Raw genomic sequence first — 8,157 nt, forward strand, 5'->3', positions numbered from 1 at the left:
CAGGAAGGAAGTGTCTGAGGTTAAATTTGAACCCAGGACCTCCCATCTCCAGGCTTGATGCTCTATCCACTGTGCTACCTAGCTGCCTCTCAACTGATATCTCTTAGATCTATGCCGAGGTTTCTAGGTATCTCAGTGGGTAAAGTACTATGCCTGAAATAAGGAAAAGCTGAATTCAAATGTAGATGTAGATACTTGCCTGTGACTGAGAAAATCACTTAAATTTTGTCTGCTTTGATTTCATCAGTTATAAAATGGGGATAATAGCACTATTTATCTTTTAGGGTAGTTGTAAGGTTAAGATGCGTCAATATTTGTAAAGTGCTTAACATGGAGTTGGCGCTTGATAAATGCTCATTCTTTTCCTTCCTTTTTCTCAGAAAGTTTAGAAATCATAGTTCCTGAAGCTTACAGGCTAGTAGAGGGATAAGATACATATATATATATTTAATTCTTTTTAGTTAGACTTTGTTTAGTCATTTTTCAGTCATATCCAACTCTTTGTTTCCCTTTCAGCGGTTTTCTTGGAAGACACTGGCGTGGTTTGCCGTTTCCTTCTCCAGATTATTTTACAAATGAGGAAACTGATGCAAACAGGATTAAGTGACTTGTGCAGAGTGACACAGCTATTAAATATCTGAGGCTGAAATTGAACCCAAGTCTTCCTCACTCTAGGCCAGCACTTTATCCATTGCATCACCTAGCTGCCCCAAGTACTGTGCTAGGTGCTGAGAAAACAAATAGAAAAAGGGAGCTCACATTCTAATTGAGGGAGACATCATACACAGGAGACCTCAGTTTAGGATAGAAGGAAAGGTCCTATGATTGGAGAGGGGAAATCTTGTTGGGATCTATGCAGAAACGGTTTGGGATGGATTGCTGGGAAAAATCAGCAATTCTTGAGGACTGGTAGGTTCCACCTCTTGGAACTTCTTGGTGGTCTCTGGGTCCAAGGTTGAGGATGGGACAGTTTTTAATCATCTCTGGACAGGTGGTCTATGGGGGGGCGGAGAACTGGAAGACTTTTGTAGGATCCCTTAGTGATCTAGCAGGCTGTGCGCTCCCACTGCACACTGTTATGGTCTCTGGGCAGGGTTGGAGTGGGATGTTTGGGGGACATTTCTTAGATACTGTATAATTGAAAATCTGTTACCCTAAAAACTACATATCCCAAGAGCCCACTGACTTCCTGTCATTATATACTTCCTGTAGACAGAGGATAAAGGGAGTGGGTGTGGAGGCTCTTGTTCCTCTTTTGGCATGATGTAGCATCAGCAGTGATGGTGGTAAGGTGGGGATTTTTGAAAATGGCTAACCAGCCATGGGCACCTGGTTTTTATTTTGTATCCTCTTTATTCCTTAATTTCTAATGACATGACAGATGCACTAAAATGGTACAAAACAAGAAAACATGGAGTCTAGCAGCAGAGAGGAAATTCTTTTATTAGCCCTCAAATAACATCTTTATAAAAGTCTCCAAATCCTAAAGGAAGAGAAGATTTGAGTTTTTCATGATGACTAAGTGGCATCAGAGTGGCTGGTTTGTGCCCCCCCCCCCCCAGCCCCCTTTCACTATGTCTTGGCTTAGTTGTAATGTCCTAAATCAGACCGGCCCAGAGCTTCTTGGCTGTTCTTTGCTACGTGGCCTTTCTGAGTGCTTTGTGTCATCTGTCTTACCAGTTTGAAGGCCACAGTATTTTTTCTTTTAAGAATTTGTGATGAATATGAATAACTAAGCTTACCCAAGAGACTTTGTCTCTCAGGTTTCAGCTCTTCTCCTCAAGCTTCTAAATATCATTCAACTGTCACCATCTCCGGGTTATAATAACAGATCTCTTGGCCTATAAATTCTCTCTCTCTCTCTCTCTCTCTCTCTCTCTCTCTCTCTCTCTCTCTCTCTCCCCCCCTCCCTCCCTCCCTCCCTCCCTCCTTCCCTCCCTCCTTCCTTCCTTCCTTCCTTCCTTCCTTCCTTCCTTCCTTCCTTCCTTCCTTCCTTCCTTCCTTCCTTCCTTCCTTCCTTCCTTCCTTCCTTCCTTCCTTCCTTCCTTCCTTCCTTCCTTCCTTCCTTCCTTCCTTCCTTCCTTCCTTCCTTCCTTCCTTCCTTCCTTCCTTCCTTCCTTCTTTTCCCAAGTTAGTTTGCATTTTATTATGTTTATATAAGAGAGTCAGCATAGCATAGAGGAGAGAGGACTGGTCTGGAAGTCTGGAAGAACGGTGAAAATTCTGCCTCTTAGAATACTGGAAGGAAGACTCCAGTTCAAATCTGGCCTCAGATTTGATCACACTTAGCTGTGTGATCCTGGGTAAGTCACTTAACCTCTGACTGGCTCAGTTTCTTTATCTGTAAAATGGGGATACTAATAGCCCCTGTCTCCCAGGGTATTGTAAGGATCTAATAAGTAATACATCTAAAGTATTTTGCAAACATTAAAGGTCTACTCTACATAAATTCTAGCTCAATGCCCCAGGAAATGTTCTAAGACTATAAATTCCAGATGAATTGCCAGTATCTATCAGTGGCAGGATTTTCTACTTTGAAACTTCCTTATATTGATGAAATCACAGGCAGATTGGCCTATACATTCCGATGGGGGAAATGTTGAGCTAATTCGTCCAATATTATTCAACATATGGTTGGGTAAAAACTTAAGGAGAGGAGAGAAATCAGACTTTACGATTAGAAGGGACCTTAAGGATGATTTAGTTCAGGCTCCTCATTTTCCAGCCCCAGTGATCTAGCTCACCCCCTCCTATGAGAAGAATGCCCAATGTCATAGAGGCAGTCAGAAGCAATAATATGCAATCGACATCTGTTAAGCACCTACTATGTGCAAGGCACTGTACTAAGGAGTAGAGATATAAAAAGAAGCCAAAGACAATCCCTGCCCTTCAGAGTTTATAATCTAATAGGGGAGACAACATACAAACAAATATATGCAAAGCAAGTATACAGGATAAATAGGAACTAACTAACAGAAAGAAGGCACTAGAATTAAGATGAGTTGGGGAAGGTTTCTTATAGAAAGTTGAATTTTATGTGGGATTTAAAGGAAGCCAGGAAGTTCAGTAGGTGGAGATGAGAAAGGAGAGCATTGTAGGCAGGGGAGACAGCCCGAGAAAATTCCCAGAGTGGAGTGATAAAGTGTTTTGTTTGTGGGACAGCCAGGAACCTAGGGTCATTGGATTGAAGAATATGTGACTGAGTACTGTATAAGAGAGTGCAAAGGTAGGAGGGGGTTAGGTTATGAAGGGCTTTGAATGCCAAACAAGTCATTTTTGTATTTGATCCTGGAGGCCATAGGGAGCCTCTGGAATTTATTGAGTAGGGAGTGATAAAATAATTAACCTTTAGGAAAATCCTGTTAGTGGCTCAGTGGAGAATGGGATAGAGAGGGGAGAAGCTAGAGATAAGCAGACCCATCAGCTGACCATTAGAATAATCCAGGCAGGAGGTTAAGAGGTCCTGCACCAGAGGGGGTGCCAGAGGAGAGAAGGTGGAATATTGGAGAGCTATTGCAAAGGTGAAATCCACAGAGGATATCCGATGAAAGAGGGAGGAGACCAGAAAGACTCTTGAGTTGCCACCAGGAGGGACTGGGAGGATGAAGTTGCAGTCTTCTGATTGGCAATCTACTCTTTTATCCTATCCTAGGAAGTTGTCTACATATCCTAAATCATTGAGAGATGAGAGATGTAAAGCTAAGTTTCACTGACCAGTTAGAAGTACATGTGGGTCAAATCTCAGCGCCTATCAATTCTGAACCTCCTTGGAGTTCCACCACCAGCAACCTTCCCCCTGGCCTGGAAGGAGAGAACAACATTTATAGGTACTATGTAGAGACTAAATGGGATGGTAGCATTTGATAAAGTGGGTATGCCCATTCCTGATCATCTTCTGGAAGCTCTCATAGGCATAATAAAATCTTATTATTTTGGCTTATGGTCTATAATAAGAGAATATAAAAGTAAGACAAATATTTGTCTTTCCTCCTTGGCATTCATAGGTCTCCCTTTTACCCTTTCCTGTTTCACCTCTGTAGCCAGGAAAGGAAACCAGCCAGAGCTGTGCTGGAGCCAGTTTAGTTACATTTTCAGTGTCAGCATTTATATCTCAAATTATCAACAAACTAAAAACCAAGACTTGACCTATTGTTTGGTTATTATGGAGACTTTAGAAAGTGATGGAGAAAATGTTAATAATGCAAATTAAAATGAAAAAATGTATAAACTAAGCAGCTCAGTGGATTGAGAGCCAGGTTTAGAGACAGGAGGTCCTGGATTCAAAAGTGACCTCAGATACTTCTTAGTTTGTGTGACCTTGGGCAAGTTACTTAATCCCATTTGCCTAGCCCTTGGGCAATTCTGCTTTGGAACCAATGCATAGTATTCATTCCAAGATGGAAATTAAGAGTAAAAAAAAAAAGTCTTTAAAGCATTCATTTTCTCCACAAGAGATCCAATTGTTAAACATTTACCAGCACACCTGTACTGAGGCAGCAACATGATTAGATCATGTTTTTGGAATATCACTTAGACCACTGAATGGAGAATGTATTGGAACCAATGAAGTAGTTTCTATTGAAGGTTTATATTCCTTGCTTGCATCAACATGGAATCTAGAAGCCCCCAAACTTGTAGCCTAGATAGATTTAATGACCCCCAGTTTACTTAGCTTGAAGGTGAAAGCCCCAGGCTTGACCTTGTCACATGAGAATTCCTCCCTGAGAGAAAGTCCTACTTCACTGGTCTCAGACTAACCCTAGACTTTAAGGTAGTTTGGGTGGGAATAGCTAATCCCAACAGATGTTAAAATATTTTTTGTTCCAATGGTTTCTCCCCTCAGGCCAAAGTCCTTTACCTAGGGGGTCCAGCCCTTGGCTGGGTCTTTCCCTTTTGTGTCCACTGTAAAGCACCAGCCCCCCTCTGTTATTCCTGTCTGGGACTCCTCATTTTCCTTTGTTACCATTGTAAAGTCAATCAACTGTCCCACTCATCCTCAGCCCTGTTGTTTTACCTAGAAAGGTATTTAAGCTTGTCCACCTTAATGGCTCCTTGGAATTGTCCAATCTAGCCCAGTTGGCTTTCCCAGGGGTCAGGGACCAGAGCATCCGGAGCATCCAGAGAGACCAGAGTTTGACCCTGGGACTCTGCGTAGGTGTGTGGTGGGCAGCTCTGTGTCGAAACCTACTATCACCTTGAACGCCTTTCCCTTGATCAAAGAGTGGTTTTTCTGACTGTTTAATAGTTTGGTGTTTTTCGAAGTCAACGCTATAAACATTTAGTTTCACTAGCTGCCCCTTCGAAAGTTTATTTTAGCCACATATATTGACATCATGGCAGATGTTTCAGATCCTCCTATTGTTCAAAGCTGAATGAGAGTGAATGAGGGGAAAGAAGGAAATTTCTAAATGCCTCATTTAGAAAACAGCTTCTTTTAGCTCCTATCTAAGATTCCAGTACACATTCCATGTCTTACCCTACTTAGATCCTTAGAAGCTTCTTGGGAAATTAAATCTACCCCTGGGTTTTCACTGAACCATGTGTGTTGCTCGGTTTTGCTTTGCTCCTCAGCTCAGGAGGATTACATTGAACTTTTTTCCCCTGTGACTATCCAAAATGCTTGGTAATATGGTGCACAGGGTGTGGAATTTGGAGTCAGGAAACTTTGGGTTCAAATCCTACCTCTGACACCTACTTGTTAGGTCAGCCTTCCTAAGATAATAATACGAATTTCTTAAATAACACATTAGGGTTTACAAAGCATTTTATAAATAGTATCTGATTTGCTTAAAATAGATTACAATATAAACTAATTTGATCACAATAACCCCAGGAAATAGGTACTGTTATGCCCATTTTATTGATAAGGAAACCTAAGGTGGAAGAAATTAAGTGACTTGCCCAGGGTCACATGGCCAGTAAGTATTTCAGGCTGACTTCAGATTTATTTGTTTTATTTGTAGCTGTTGCTACAGAGGCTGTCACAAGGTGTCTCAATTTCCTAGTCTGTAAAATTAGGGTTAGACTTGATGGCATCAAAAATGCTTTCAAGCTCTAAATCTGTCGTCCTATGAACCCAATAAGCACTGTTTGGTCTTCTGGCTTGATGCCAATAATGAATTGGCTGACTTCTTGAACAATTAGGAGTAACAATGAATAGAATGTTGGACTTGGAGTCTAGAAGACCTGAGTTTGAATGCTGTAATTTCAAGTGCCCCAGGACCTTTCTCTGGAGGTGGTTCTGGATTTTCTGGATTTTCAAGGATGATACCAGAGCAGTGCAAGCCCTCGCTTGTCCTTCCAAGCTGGAAAGGCACTGAGCATGGGATGCTCCAAAGATTTGCCCTCTGCTATTCTCTACCCAGGGTCCAGCTTTCTCAGCATATCAGTCTCAGTGGCTCCCAATCTGTTTTGTGTCCCCTCTTTAATGCCCCATCTTGAAACCTTAGCTCCCTTTAAGATTCAGCTCAAGTGTTACTTCCCCATATTGAGTTCACTACCAATTGCTAGTGAATCCCACCCCCTACAATCACTCCATTCCCAAGGTAGTCATTTTATATTTACTTTTTAACATTCATTGTTGTCATTGTTGAGTAGTGACCTCCCCCAGTTTGGGGTTTTCTTGGCAAAAATACTGGAGTGGTTTGCCATTTCTTTCTCCGGCTCATTTTACAGATAAGGAAACTGAGGCAAACAGGACTAAGTAATTTGTCCAGGGTCACACAAATAGTAAATGCCTAAATCTGGATTTGATCTCAGATCTTTCTGATTCCAGACCTGTGGCATTCTATTGTACCACCTAACTGCCCAGTTTATGCATAGGGAGTAAAAAAATCTTAGTGAAGTTTTAAGCCATAATAAGACTTCTGGGATACTTATATATGAATATGTTCTATCTCTATATTAAGACGTAAGTGCCTTGAATCCAGAGACTATTTCCCTTTTATATTTGTGTGTCCAATAATTAGTCCATAGTGGGCACTTAATAAATGCTTCTTTTGAACAAAAATAAGATACTTTAGATATTCCTTCATTTTGGAGTAAACTTCTCTGTAAACATCCTGGAACATATGAATGATCCTGTGCTAATCAAGTATATAGCTGGGTAATGAGTTTCCATTCTGTTTTTGTTGTTGTCCAGTTGTGTCTGACTTTTTGTGTCCCATTTGGGTTTTTTTTTTTTTCAGGTTTTCTTTGCCAAAGACGCTGGAGTAGTTTGCCATTTCCTTCTCCAGTTCATTTTACAACTGAGAAAACTGGGGCAAACAGGGGTCAGTGACTTGTTCAGGGTCACACAGCTAGTGTCTGAGGCCAAATTTGAATTCAGGAAGATGACTCAAGGGTGGGTACCCTATCCACTAACTATACCACCTACCTGCCTAGTGTTTCCATTCTGAGGGGTTATTTAAATGTGCAAAAAACTTGTAATGATTAATAATAAACGTGACTTGAAATAAAATTTTGCTTCCCTTGGTGCCCAAATGTTAAAAAAAAAAAGAATGTGAGGAAGCCGTTTTGTATCCAATTCAATTCTCTGTTCTAGACAGCCAAAATCACTTCCTGTCTCTGGACTTCAGTTTCCTCATCTTTAAAATGAGTGTATGGAAGTGGATTGTCTGAAAGTTTCTTTCTAGATCCAGAAAAGCAATATATATTATGAATGCTATATAATATTATGATGTTAGAAATACCTAGTGAGGACTTATTTTCACAAGGCTCAGTGTTATGACAAGAAAAATAGAAAATAGGATTCCAGACCTCAAGCAAGTTTCACAGTTTATCACAGAGAACAGAAAATAAGAGCTACAATGTCTGCCACCCTCCTTCTGTTCTTCCCTGCGGCCCCCCAGGACCTTACAAAATGACTCAGTCCTAATACAGTACCATTAATAACAGCTCATATTTATATAGCACTTACCTAGGTTCTTTAAAAAATATAAGGATATTTTTTCTATTTATTTAGATATTTAGAGACAAAATTCTCCTTAGAGGAATATTTAGTATTTCTTAAAATGTGAAATTCTGAAGGAAAAGGGAAAAAAATGAATTATAATGAAATCCTTGCTATTATTTATTGGTGATTCCAGTCTATGTATCTACTTTTTAAAAAATACTTATTTTTTGCAATCTTGAGAGATAAAAAGAAACATAATTAAA

General features: G+C 40.4%; 1 long non-coding RNA gene across 1 annotated transcript; it reads left to right on the forward strand.

Moving 5' to 3' along the window:
• Positions 1 to 1,202: 1,202 nt before the first annotated feature.
• LOC103095596 (uncharacterized) lies at positions 1,203 to 7,447 on the forward strand. The gene is made up of 3 exons (XR_001624573.2): positions 1,203 to 1,286; positions 3,653 to 3,827; positions 7,188 to 7,447. It is a non-coding gene; the product is annotated as an uncharacterized LOC103095596 (long non-coding RNA).
• Positions 7,448 to 8,157: the final 710 nt, after the last annotated feature.

The sequence above is a fragment of the Monodelphis domestica genome, chromosome 5 (assembly GCF_027887165.1).
Source record: "Monodelphis domestica isolate mMonDom1 chromosome 5, mMonDom1.pri, whole genome shotgun sequence".
In the NCBI taxonomy this organism is placed as follows: Eukaryota; Metazoa; Chordata; class Mammalia; order Didelphimorphia; family Didelphidae; genus Monodelphis; species Monodelphis domestica.